The sequence below is a fragment of the Rattus rattus genome, chromosome 13 (assembly GCF_011064425.1).
Source record: "Rattus rattus isolate New Zealand chromosome 13, Rrattus_CSIRO_v1, whole genome shotgun sequence".
Lineage (NCBI taxonomy): Eukaryota > Metazoa > Chordata > Mammalia > Rodentia > Muridae > Rattus > Rattus rattus.
The window spans coordinates 52,810,333-52,824,932 of NC_046166.1; the positions used below are offsets into that span (position 1 = coordinate 52,810,333).

The 14,600-nt window shown below is 47.0% G+C and overlaps 1 pseudogene; it reads left to right on the plus strand.

Moving 5' to 3' along the window:
* The first annotated feature begins 11,014 nt into the window (after positions 1–11,014).
* On the plus strand, positions 11,015–14,067 carry LOC116914344 (annotated as a pseudogene).
* The last annotated feature ends 533 nt before the right edge of the window (positions 14,068–14,600 follow it).

Sequence of the window (14,600 nt, forward strand, 5' to 3'; positions counted from 1 at the left end):
CACAAGCTTTTACCTGAAAAATGTCATGTAACCTCAATTAGGTTACAGGATCAATTTCCTTTCTTCCAATAAAACTTGTTCAACTAGCACCAGAGATTTCTGAAATGCTTCCCCATGCTAATGAGGTATTTGGTACCCTAAGTCCTCATCCAATGACCTTTGGTTCATCCTGGATATCCCTACCTTCAGTCCCCCAAAACTTCATAAGACTTGAATCACCCTAAGTAAAGTTGATCTGCTTCCTGATAACTTATCCCAGTGTGGTCATTCTCCATACGTACTCACAAGGCTTCTAAAACCTAACACCCATCCACACCCGCCCGCCCCAACTCTTTCCCCCCACCCTCCCCAGTCATCTCTGCTCCCACTGCCTGATGATCCACAAGAGCGAGGAGACCCATAGGGCAAGAGCCCAGGTTCCTTCCATATTGTTGCTCTACTAATCAAAGCCTTGACCTCAAGACCAAGGTGTCAATAAATGCCTTCCAGACAGCAAGATGAAGAAAGATTTTTAATGTACTCCCAAATATTTTCACATATAATCTCTTCAGCCAAACTTTAGTGATAAGGACATACTCAACTATGAGGGGAGCTGTGAAATACTGTGTTCATTCTAGACAACCTTAGGTGAGCTAAAAAAAAAAAAAAAGTAATTGTATTGTGCACAGAAGCAAGCAAAATACTAGGAAAACACTAGTAGCTAGTTAGTCTCCCTGACTTTATCATGCCCCAGATGGAGGGCAGAGAAGGAGGTTGGGAATAAATATACAGAAACATTTACAACATCAGTGCTGGTCTCATTATTTGGGGGACTTAAGTGAATATTTTCTCCTTGGTGGTAAGGTGTTTTAGTTCTTCTGTTCTGTGGTTAAACCTAGGACCTTACGTGTGTGAGGTAAGCACTCTAAACTCAATTAAATCTTCATCACCAGCATTTTCATGTCAAGGAGTAAAGTAGAAGAAGACTTTGCAAAGAAAGGCAGATCTTGGCCATTCACCATGATTGCAGGAGAGTGGTAGGCTGGAAGGAGGCAGCAGGAAAGAATGTGGGCCTAAGGAGTTGAGTCCCAGAAGATGGCGACCACCAGAAGTTCCAGAAGAGGGACTGGAGGTCAATGACTGTTGCTTGCTGTCCCACTGTTCTGACCTGGAAAAACTCAAGGAGGACCTGTGCAGAGGCAAATCAGCACAACAGAAAACCATAGCACTGGGACGTCTGAGAAGCACATAAAGACAGAGAGAGGAGGCAAGCGTCTTCCGTAGTTCCCACCTCCTACCAATGACATACAAAGGCTTCCGTGGCAGAGACTGAATGAATATTCCCATAAGTCTAAGCAACTTATGAGTCACACACAGGCCCCTTTCTGTTTCTATCACTGTTATATACCCTTGAAATGTTCTGGCTTCTCTAACCTGCATTTTCCTAGATAGGAGTAATATTCCTGCCTCTGGCCACTTCTCAGAGTAACGGGATGGGTAAGCAGATGACAGTGAGGACCTGGAAACTTCTTGAGCATATTTATTGTGTCTCAGAGTTTCATGACGTCTTCTAATCTACAGCATGAGCAAGATTTAGGGAAACTAGTGGAAGGCTCCCGTGCCTTGTCTCTCCTGAAACCTTCACCAAATACCAAAAGACCATTTTGTTGAGCTTCATTAGTTGTCCATATGCTCTGGTTATTTGTGTGCTGTTCTTCTGGGTCACGCATGAGGTCTTCCCCTAAGAAACAGTAAGACCCTGAACTAAGTTGCCCTATAACACTCTTTACAGGTGACCGTGTCACATAAGAAGTGGAGACTTGATTGCTTTGGCTGACAGGATTCTGGTTTTTTCTGTCCTAACGAGGTCAGCGTTCTACAACATAGACTGTCGCTGCAGCCAAGTCACTGTCCTGAAATGCCCTGTGTGGGTTTTTCTCACTGGATCTGCACCCACAATCCTGGAAACCAGCCTCTTCCTCCAAAGCAGCTCTCGTCTTGCCCAGTATCCTTACCTCTGGGCTCCTTGGAGACTCCAGTCCCTGTTGTATCACTCTCTGCTACAGTTTCCTCCCCTCAGGCCACCCCTGTTGCCCCTCACCCTCCCATCATTGCCTGCACAGGTCATCCAAGCAAATGCAACTTCTAGAACTCTCCATGCCATAAGCAGAGGGGACGTCATCCTGCAATTTCACGTTCTGTCAACAAAAGCCGGAGCGTCTAGCAGTCCTTTTCATTCCCCATGGCCTAAGGGTTGTCAGGCCCCCCCCCTTTTCCTGTCTTCCTCTCCTTTGGGTTTGCTTGGGTCTCCAGCCCAACAAATAGCCCTGAATCTGCAAGACAAGACAAGTCACACTTATTACCATGCTAGGGACTCCAGTGACCTGCATCCATCACTTTTGTCCCACCCTCCTTCATACTACTTCTAGACGATGGTCCCTGTGGACCTTCTGACTAGCATCAAAACACCTACGATGCACACTTCTAGGGAGAGAGTCCTGTATGCCCCATGCTTCCCCAAAACAAAAGGATGTATACAAGTGCATCTAGAATAACCCAGCCTGACCTCACCTCCCCTTGCTATGTTTTCCCAAGGCCAGCCGTCACTCAGCCATCCCCAAGTCTCTGAGTTATGTCAAACCTTGGACTTATCAATGCAAGCATTTGGTTTTGCTTGCTTGGCTTGGTTTTTTATTCTGAGTTTTTTGACTTGTTTTTTTTTAGACAAGGTCTTGCTGTGTAGCCCAGGCTGGCTCTGAATTCCTGATCCTTGTGCCGTGGCAGTTTGAGTGCTAGGATCATAGGTGTGTATCACCTCACCAATATCTTGCTATTTAAACCTCAGAGGTGGGTGACATGAATACACACTAAATGTCACATAATGCTGTATGTTGCCTTCCAGATACTTACAATCAAATTGCAAAGGCAAGAGGGTGGCACATGGACCAGTGAGGAGAGCAGATTAGTAATTGAGAGGAATCCAGTAACACAGACTGCAAGAGAGTTCTTTAGCAAAGCCCCCAAAGAACATTAACAACACAGATCCCTGAGCCTCACTCCCAATAGTTGTATTACTATGTGTGGACTAGGCTTTGATCTTTTAATGAAAATTCCTAGGTGACTTTGATAACGGTGTCTTAATCAGGTTTTCTGTCCCTGTGAAGAGATACCAAGACCACAGCAGCTCTTGTAAGGGATAGGTAATTAGGGCTGGCTTACAGTTTTAGAGACATGTCTATTACCATCATGGCAGAGAACATGGCAGCGTCCAGGCAGACATGATGCTGGAGACAGAGCTGAGATTTCTACATCCGGATCAGCAGGCAGCAGGAAGTGAATGTCACACTAGTCCTGGCTTGAGCATTTGAGACCTCAAAGCCCACTCCCTAGTGACACACCTCCTCCAACAAGGCCACACCTCCTAATAGTGCCACTCCCTATGGGCCTTTGGGGGCTATTTTTATTCAAACCACCACAGAGGTCAAAGACACAACCCCACAAAGCAGCATAATAGGTTTGGGGGGTGGGGGTATTTAAAGCTTTCATTGCAACGAACTACAACCAAAAGTATAGGAGACTGTTTTTCAAACCAATAGGCTCCATCACTAAACCAGAAGCTATTGAAACAGTGCAAACCAGTGCTCTTAAGTAGCACCCATAGACTTTTCATCATTGAAAAGCAACTGAACTTGGAAGAACAACGAGCAATTTCAGGGTACAAAGGGAAGGTTTTGGTTGACCCAAGAGATCACTGGAAGGCATTTAATTTCTTATCCTCTTCATCAGTCTGGGTTAGCTTGTTGCACGTAGCCTTAAATGCTACCACCTTTGCCCAGGGTCAGCCATGCTACTAGCCCCCTCCGTGCTTCCCTTTTGTTTACCTACCTTTGCTCGGGAAGATGACCTCGCTACCAGCTCCCACAGATAAAAGACACACACAACAGTTTATTCCTTTACGGTTTGCCTTCTTGGCAGAATTGCTGGGTGTTCCTATCTCCTGCCTGGAAAAGTATGCCCTTACCAATTTATTATCTCCATCTCTCCACCTGCCCTAAACTTCACAGCTAGTCCCACCCATCTAATCCCTGCCAAGCATTCATGACCACCTGCCTGTAGCAATGGCCGCAGGCCCTAGCCCCCCTCAACCTCCCTCAAGACCTTACACAGTTGTTGTGTTCTTCTTCCTCTAAAGCATGACAGAAAACCTCCTCTCTTTCCTTGCATCTGCCTTTTCTCCTGTGATCTAGAAGTCCCACCTGTACCTTCTACCCAGTAATTGGCCCCAGGTTTCTTTAATGACAGATCAAGAACCAATTGAGGAACAGGACCTTAGCACCAGAACCGCCCCCTTCGTTAGCCTCCATGACTTGATCCAGAATCTGATTTCCCAAGTCCAACCTGCTGCCCTGGCTTTGGCAGAACCACCAGTGAAACTTGATCATTGCTCTTTGACTGTGGACACCTACCTACACCCTCTCGCCAGTTCCACCTGCTACAAAAGAGCACGGTCAGATTTAGTAGCAGAAGAAAATGACATTTTACTAACTTCTTCATTTTACAAGGAGAAAGGGAGAGACTCAAAACCAAGGCACCGAGCTCTGGCCTGCACTAGAAGGCAGATAGGAAAAGCCCCCACATACCACCACCACCACCCAAGACAAAACCACTGACATGTCTAAAATGCCAGCTAGGCAGAATTTGCCTGGCATACAGAAACAGCAGCCTGGTGATGCTTAGATGGGTCTGGGCACTCAACCTCTGGCAGGAGCAAGATGTGGGGAGGTGGGATGGCCTTCCGAGTACAGTGCCAGAGGCGTGGGCCACCAGGAGGAAGGAGGCTCTTTCCGCTGACTCACTCCCGACTGCAGCTGTTCTTGCCACTCTACCCCGCTCCACACCTACCATCTTCCTGGTTTGAGTTCCAACCTTAGCAACTTGCTCCAGCAGATAATACCACCTGCCCACGCAGCAAACCTGCACCCAGTCAAAGGACAGCATATGTGTAGCATTTTCTACACCACCTTTTGCTGAAGACAGGATGTCTGCAAAAGAGGAAGGGGCGCGGTGCGTGGCAGTGACCACACTTCTGGCCACATGGTCACCTACTAAGCCTGAATTTGCACTGGTTTCCTCAAGCCCCAGCTCCAGCCCAGGGGCAGAGCCCTTGGAAACAGGTGGTAGATGCTCCCCACTCACAGCCGAGGAGATAAGCTCTCTTTGTAGGTTTCCTGGCACCTCCAACAAGGCCACGCCTCCAACAAGGCCACGCCTCCTAATGCAAATAGTGCCACTCCCAGGTGACCAAGCATTCAAATCTATAGTCTGTCAGGCCATTGTTATTCAAATCACCATACCCAGCAAGATCTCAAAGCCCACAAAGTGAAGGCAGAGGCCCAGTCAGGAAAAGCTTGACCAGGAAGTCATCCTGGTTAGGCAGTGGTTCCTCTGAGAAGCCAATCTCCAGCTCGGTGCTTGTCCCTTCCTGGAGACCAGCGCAGCATCTCTCATAGCTCTCCTCACACTCGAGTCTGCGTGTTTGTTGCATTGATTTGTAGGTTTGGTTTGATGGACTGTGCTGAAGGACTATCCACTCTTCAGGATCAATCGCTGGAGCTTTCTGTGTACAGAGAGTCATGAGCTGGACCGCCAGCCACCTAGGCTCTAACGTGAGAAATGAAACGGGCTCAGGGAGTAAAGATGTCAGCTACTAAGCCCGACCACGTGATTTCATCGCTGGGGCTCACACGGTAGAAAGAGAAAACGTAACTCCCCATGCAGACATTTGCCCACGAGCAGCAGGCAAGTCGCTAAATAAATGACTATGAGGGGTTGGGGATTTGGCTCAGTGGTGGAGCGCTTACCTAGGAGGCACAAGGTCCTGAGTTCGGTCCCCAGCCCCAAAAAAAAAAAAAAAAAAAAAAAAAAAAAAAAAAAAAAAGAAATAAATAAATAACTATGAAAGGTAAAAGTTTTAAAGTTGCCCCCCTAGACACAAAGTTTAGAGCAGAAGAAAGAAACCGGTTAGGCCCTGGGATTGTATGTTCCAGGAAGCTTCTCCTAGGACCATAGAATGGGTAATTACATCAGCTGGTTCAACAACTCTCTCCCAGGAACTAGCTGACCATAAAGTTAGATTAAAATCTTAGAGAACAATCCTGAGAAGCAGGAAGCTTCTCCCAGGAACTAGTGGACCATAAAGTTAAATAGTCTTGAGAAACAGGAAGAAAAATCTTGTGATTTTTCACTGGTATTCTCGACATTTTCCAATGACGCCCTCCCTACCCCCTTGGGTTGTGGTTTCTTCCTTTAAATTCCCCTTCTCTTAGCTACTGGGGGTCGAACTCCTGTGCCCCTGCGTGGGATACGAGTCTCGACCCCAGTGCACTGGTTCCTATCAATAAACCTCATGTAAATTACAGCAAGGATGGTCTTACGTGAGTTCTTGGGGGAGGTCACATCATCCCGAGACTTGAGTGAGGGTCTCCCCACTCTGGGGGTCTTTCAAGTGCAAGTTTGATTTTTTAAGTAAAGTAGGCAACTATAGGTAACACATATACACTGCTCTATGTGGCTCTGTGACACTGGATTTTTTTTAATTCCTTTACCTTTTTAGTCAAATTAAATTCCTTCCTTTCCAAATGTGATTAAAAGGGTCACTTGGGGAGATGGAGGTTAGGGGAGGGATGGGACTGTCTTTCTCTCTCCCAAACACATAAGAACCATGACCCAACAAAAGGTAGACAGCCTGCTCAGTGCTTCTGTGCTCCGTTCTCAGCTATGAGCTGCATGGATTCAATGGCAGGCAGCTGTGTTCTAACCATATGCATACCCTGCCCCGATACCAGCTCAACCGTGAGGCAGAGCTCCTGGATAACCAGCACCCAGCCAAGCAGGCACCGAGTTTGCATGGCTTCCCTTCCCTGAGATGAAACTCAGACCGACCCAAGTCCATACGGTTGAGAAAGCTCACAGCCCTCTCAATGGTTTCTAGGAGCCCTTCAGCTCCCTGTTCAACCCTTTCAGCCCTCAGGACCTCCTGGCATTCTAGACCTCTCAGCCCCACCGAGTTTTCTTCAAGGCGCCAATCACTGAGACAACTAGATTGATGGTCCATGTGTTGACTGTCTATGTTCTCAAAACACAAAAGTGGCAAGACTAAGAGCAGAAGCCTTCACGGTCCTACTTACTAAGAAACGTACCCTGTGACTGGGAAACTTCCTAGCAGCCCTTGGTGATGAGGATCTGTTGAATGAGTAGCTTTATGTCCCATCTCCAGCTATTCTCGTGTGACCCATGTCAGTGAGATTTTCATTATTGTGTACAAATACCACAGAGAAACAGCTGAAGAAAGGGTTCGTTTGAGCTCCTGGTTCAGAAGTTCTAATCCACAGTCAGCTGGCTGCATTGCTCAGGGTCCGAGAAGAGACAAACTTTTGGTGTGAAGGAAGAACTTCTCACATCATGGTTGACAGGAAGCATAGAGTCAGCAACTGGGGACCTGACACACCCTTCAGAGACAAACCCCCAACTGACCTACTTCTTCCACTTGGGCTCTACCCAGTAGATTCCCACATAGGGGATCCTGGGGACCAAGTGTTCAACAAGGAGCCTGTGGAGGACATTTCATAGTCAAATCATAACATTATCAAACATTCCTTTCTTTAAAAGATTTGCTTTATGTACGTGAGTACACTGTAGATGCCTTCAGACACACCAGAAGAGGGCATCAGATCCCATTACAGATGGTTGTGAGCAACCATGTGGTTGCTGGGAATGGAACTCAGGACCTCTGGAAGAGCAGTCAGTGCTCTTCACCACTGAGTTCCATCAAGCATTCCTTTACCAGTAAACATCACCACCAGTGGATCTCAGTCTTCAAGAACAGACCATCTCCAGGATGACAACACACCCTTGAGTATTTCAAGTTGAGTCCACAGCTAAAGACAGTGCTAGTCAATATCCAATCGCTAGGTCTATACACATATACAGACATGTCTAATGCTGTTAAGGTGGTTTTTTACAACATAATGTAGGCTATGGGTTGAATTGAACCAAGTCATGAAGCCAGTTTGTATTCAATAATTTTCAAACTAAAGATTCAAAACCTGACTTGATATTTTCTTCCCTTGTTTGACACACAATGAGGAAATGGGCCATGAAGAGAATTCACACAAAAGATACGCGTACATAGATGCTTTCTTGTTACCTGACTAATTCCTTCCAAAAGAAGCTCTCCAAACTCAGTGGTTTCAGCAGAATATGCAGAATTCTCCAAGACAAGAGGCCAACCAACATCATGGGTCCCTGGCTTTCACAGCAGTTCCCTGTGAGGATACAAGGACTATCTTTAGCTGAGAAACAGCTGTTGGACTTCTGCATCCTGTCTCTCACTACAGCGGTGGCCATCTTTGGGGACACCAGGCCTGGCTACAGCCCGTCATAGGGAATATAGCTTAGTGCCATCATAAAAATAATTGAATAAAAGCCTGGACTATTTGAGTGTGGGTATATGGTTAAATGAACGTAGCATGCCAAAGAACACAGGAGGAAGAAGATGTTTCCAAACATTCGAAGCGGCTTTGTTTAAGGCGGTGCAGAAAGGAAGCGGTTTGTGCAGAGAGAACGCGGAGAGGAGGAAAGGCCTGGCTTGGAAGGCAGGAAGCGGTGGACGTGGGTTTTCACAGGCAGACGAGAGCCATCTGGTGGAGAGCATTGACAGCGGCCAAGAATATGGAGAGTGTGAAAATCTGTTGGGCGGGGAGGGAGCCAGGTTGCGAAAGTAGTGACTGGAAGGGACTGCTTTTCTTTATTTATGAATAAATTGAAATTCAACAAAACTAAACAACTTCCTTGGGATGAGAGCGAAGTGCAGTCAAGATTACGTCATTCGCCTCTTGGTGAGATTTAAACTAAATACGAACCAAAAGGCAGAGAATTGATTCTGAAGAGCCTCAACTACAAGATACAATTAATCTGTTCTGAAACTTTCACCTTTTGCTTTCTCTTGAACCCAGGAGTATACAGAGTCAGTCACACTTTTTTGTTTGTTCGTTTGTTTGTTTTTCTTTTTTGGGATACAGTCTCATACAGCCCAGGCTAGCCTCAAAATCACTATGTAGCTGTCTTAGTTTGGGTTTTATTGCTGTGAAGAGACACCATGACCGTGGCAACACTATTAAAGGAAAACATTTCATTGGGGCTGGCTTACAGTGTCAGAGGATTAGTCCATTATCATCATGGTGGGAAGCATGGGCAGGCAGACTTGGTGCTGGAGAAGGAACTGAGAGTTCTACGACTTATATGCAGCCAACAGAAGGAAGTTGACACATTGAACGTAACCTGAGCATAGGGGATCTCCAAGGCCACACTTGGACACACTTCCCCCAACAAAGTCACACCTACTCCAATAAGGCCACACCTCCAAATAGTGGCTCAGGTCTGAAGACTGCTGCAGTGTACTCGTAAACATAAAAAGGGGTCTGGTGACCAAACAGCAGTTGTTACTACCTGATGGAACTGATTTCTAGCTCTGTTATCTCTGACAGGGGCTGGAGAGATGGCTCAGTGGTTAAGAGCACTGACTGCTCTTCTCAGGGATTCTGAGTTCAAATCCCAGCAACCACACGGTGGCTCACAAGCATCTGTAATGGGATCCAGTGCCCTCTTCTGGTGTGTCTGAAGACAGTAACAGTGTACTTAAATAGAATAAATAAATGAATCTTTAAAAAAAGAAAAGGAAGGGGGTTGGGAATTTAGCTCAGCGGTAGAGCGCTTGCCTAGCAAGCACAAGGCCCTGGGTTCGGTCCCCAGCTCCGAAAAAAAAAAAAAAAGAAAGAAAGAAAAAGAAAATGACAGAACCACAGATTTCAGTTTAGAAGAAAAAAGCCTAAGGCCCTGAGTGAGCATATGGAGCAGTGACCCCACCAGGACCTCTCACATCAGACTCTGACGTGAATTACAGGCAACTGTACATTGCTTGCACCTGTGTGTTAGGAATGTAAGCGTAATTGGCTACAGCTGCTGTCCCTCACTCTAAGGATCCCACCCACATTGCTCTCTTACCAATTAAATGTTCTATGACACAGTCTGACTGAAAGAAGCTAGACTCGTTTGGTACGTCCTAGCCGCCACGGAGTTGGGGAACGTGGCATTTCTGGCATTGTTTTCTGAAAGCAGTATTCTGAATATAATGAACAAAGACTAAAACTGTAGAAAAATCAATGACCAAAGTGTTATCCTGACAGGAAGCAAACTGTTTCTAGAAATTAGAGCCCCAAAAGCCAGTAACTACAATTGGCTTTCGAATCTCACAATTAGCCATAGAAATGCAAAGATGTGCTCACTCCCAAAACACGTGAGTATTTTACGACCACTGCAGTACAAAATACTAGTGAGGTGGTGGTGGCACACACCTTTGATCCCAGCACGTGAGAGGCAGAGGTGGGTGTATTTCTGTGTGTTCGAGGCCAGCCTGGTCTACGTCGTGTGCTCCAAGACAGCCAGGGCTACATAGTGAGACCCTATCTCAGAAAAACGAAACAAAAGCCTTAAGTTATAATTTGGCAGCGATGTGGACGAATATTACCATTATATCACATTAGTGAAAGAAAAGAATTACTTCACCCACTTTGGAAAATAAAATTGAACACCAAAATGGTTAAAGATTCGGATTGAGACTCAACCACGACGCGGTATTTCACCTTGGCAGCCAAATATCCAGAAGTGACTCAAATTGGTTTTGAACACAGCCCATTGATCACAACTAGTCAAACCCGCAGCCCGTCTGCAGGACAATATTCTTCCCTCATTCTACCCCAGAAGAGGGTGAACACATGACATATAATTCACTAAAAACTAAAAGTCTCTAGTACATTTTTACAAGGAACTTCAATGCCGAAAACCTTCTCATGTGACAACCTCTGTAGGGTAACGTTTATGTGCACTGTGTGAACATTGTCTCTGTCCTTCCTTGCCTGCTTAAGGCACTCTCTGATTGGTTAAAACAAAATGCCTATGACCTATAGCAAAAGGCGGGATGGTAAGGTGGGACATCCAGCAGAGAGAAGAATTCTGGCAAAGGGCGAGATGCAGGATATTTACCACCGAGACGTGGAGGAAGCCGGACTTGTAAGACTGAGAAGTAACCATCCGTGTGGCAGAACCTACATTAGTATAATTGGAATAATTAAGTCATGATCTAGTTAGGAACCAGCCTAGCTTAAGGCCTAGGCATTAATTAATAAAAAAGTAAGCCTCCATGGGGTCGAGAATACCACAAGACCTACAAAGTCAACCAACCTGGGCCCATGAGGGCTCCCAGACACTGAACCACACCAAGCAAGGAGTGTGGAGGGGTTCGACCTGGGCCCACACACACGCATCTGTAACAGACGTGCAGCTAGATCTTCATGCGGGTCCCCTAACGATTGGAGCGGGGGCTGTCTCTGACTCTGCCGCCTGCCATTGGATCGCCTTCCCCTAGCTGGACAGCCTGGTTGTGCCTCAGTGGGAAAGGAGGTGCTTAGTCCTGCTGGGACTAGTCCCAGAGTGGGGTGGTCCCAAGGGGGCCTTCCTCTTCTTTGAGGAGAAGGGGAGGGGTTAATGGGAGGAGAGAAAGAAGGGGGGCTGTGGCTGCTAGGATGTAATATGAATTTTAAAAATGATGGAAAAAATAAAATTCACAGCTACCACATGGGAAAAATAAAAGCCTCAGGAACTGGGCAATATTAGATGTTGCTCCGACCAAGGAGTGGCACTATTAGGCGTGGCCTTGTTAGAGTAGGTGTGTCACTGTGGGTGTGGGCTCTGAGACCCTCATCCTAGCTACGCAGAAGCCAGTATTCTGCTAGCAGCCTTCAGATGAAGATGTAGAACTCTCAGCTCCTCCTGCACCATGCCTGCCTGGATGCTGCCATGCTCCTGCTGGATGATAATGGGCTGAACCTCTGACCCTGTAAGCCAGCCCTAACTAAATGTTGTCCTTGAAAGAGTTGCCTTGGTTATGGTGTCTGTTCACAGCAGTAAACCCTAACTAAGACATTAGAAAAGCCTATAGTTACCAGCCTCACTGGAAGGCCTTCTCATCATGCAAAGATTTGTTGCATCAAAGGGTTACAAGAATGAACCTTTTAGTAAGACAGAAGCCAGAGCTGATGAAAAGGACAGTTTGTAGAGCTGTACTTGGAAAGGTGACAAGTGTGATTCATCCCTTCCATGACATCCATGGTGACATCCTTCCACCTCTTACACCTCTCGGACAACAGTAATGTGCCTTGCTGTACGGTTACAGTGATCTGTCCCAGACAGACATCTTGATATCCTCACGCTAGAAAACAGCCAAAGGCAAATGGTGATACATGTGTAATCACCGAGAACGCCCTAATTCAGGCAGGCTTGCACTGTTGAGTCCACGCTGTCTCCTGGACAAGCAAAGGAGCTACTGCTGGGTCTGGAGAGATCACTCACTGGTTAAGAACTCTCGTCATTCTTCCAGAGGACCTGGGTTCAGTTCCCCGCACCCATGTCAGGTTGCTCACAAAGCTCTAAAGCGCTAGTCCCCGGGAATCTGGCGCCCTCCTCTGGTCTCTGCAGGCAACTGCAGAAATTGGCACATAGAAGCCCATGCAAGCAGACACATAAAATATTATAGAAGAAGGAGCTACAGTGCCAATTAAGATCATCTTTCAGATTATCCTCACGGAGCGTCTAGCTTAATAGCCGGCACTCGTACAAGTGTTAAATGTCTGCTAAAGGGATGTTTCAGTGACTGGGTCTGGATAACTTTATGCATACCGTTGCTATGTGCCCCTGCAAAAGAAATTCCAGGATAAACATGGAGCCGGTAAGTCAGTACCGGATGGTTGTATACGAACACGGAATTCTTGTCAGAATGCCAAGAGGAGGTGGCGGAGGAAGATGGGAAGCGTCCCAGCTGGCATGGCTCTGTACATCCTGCTGCCAAAGGAAGGGAGGAGTCGGAGACACGCGTCTCCAAGCCAACTCGGTGAATTCAGAAGCTGGGAGATTTCACTCTGTCTCTCTGCATAAATAGCAGAGGCATAGCGTTCATTCTCTCCACAGCCCTGCTTCAACACCTTTAAGAAGCCGGAGAGAGAAGACAGAGTTCTGATCTGCACCTCTGGCATACAGAAAGGGAGAGATTGATTCTACGAAATAGGTATTAGGAGTTCAACCTACTTCCTTGCCTGCCTTAGAGATTGAAGCATAGACCAGTGCAAAGACGGGAGTCACAAACCTTCTCTTGAGAAGCATATTTCACAACCCTGGGGTTACGTCAAAACACATCATGATCTTTGAAGGAAGCCAGCCTTGAAAACCCGTTTTTCCCCAACACTGTAGAAGGATCACAGCTACTAGACTGATCTGCACTGCCTTGGACACTTCTAGAATTCAGATACTGAATGACATCAGTTTGCACACACACACACACACACACACACACACACACACACACACACACACACACACACACACACACACACTAGATGCTCCAGAGGATCCAACACCCTCTTCTGGCTTCCATGGGCATGTATATACATTTCATAGGCACACAAAATACACACATAAACAAACATTTAAAAATAGTAGAAAGGGGGGCTGTAGAGGTGGCTCAGTGGTTAAGAGCACTGACTGGGCATGCGCCGTTGTGGCTGATGCTGTGGCAGCGCGGCAACAGAACCCTGCTAGCTGCAGAACGAGCTAGTGTCAGCCGAAGGCCGGAACCGGAAGGCGGTGCTGTGCCAGCGTAATGGCTCTCGGGTGCTGCAGCCAGGAACTGCTCTTTTTCTCTCGCCGGCAGCTTTTCCTCCCCTCCATGAGGAAGAAGCCGGATCTGGCGGACCGCAGCAATCCTGATGGGTGATCTCCCCCACCCATCTGGTTAATGACATGCTCATCTTTGAGAACGTGGACTTTACCAAGGACGTGGGCAACATCCGGTTTCTGGTCCGTGCAGACTGTGAGATTGGGCCCATTGGCTGGCATTGCCTAGATGACAAGAACAGCTTCTATGTGGCCTTGGAGCGAGTTTCCCACGAGTAACTGAGGGGATTGGGACTTGACTCCACCCTAGCTCTAAAGCTCTGCCCACAAGAACCGACTCTGGTGTGTCAGCAGTGCTGGCAGACTTCTTGGTACTCATAGAAGTGACAGCACCGGTGTTTGCCCTTGAACTTGCAGAGGGCCGGTCCTGTTTCCTCAGGCCTCAGAGCATGCCTGCTACTTAGTCCTCTCTGTCACATGTGTCCTAAAGCCCTTTCCCCTTATTTGGAACATGGAAGAACACGCAAGTGCTCTACCAGTGTAGTCTGGTTCCCGGCACTCTGCCTCCACCCCTTGATGCCGAGCTCTCCTCTTCTCAACAAGAGCAACATTCGTCTTCAGCCATGATGACAGGAAATAAGATGCTCACTTGCTAATAGTTGAAACTCCACCTTTTCTCATTCTAGAAGCCAAGTGTGATAGGGTGCACATCTGTAATACTAACTCTTGGGGGGTAGAGACAGGAAGATCAGGAGTTCAAGCCCAGCCTCAGCTACATAGCCTGGGCCAAGTGAGATGTTGTCTCAAAAAACATAAAGCATACAAGTATTTGAGAGTAA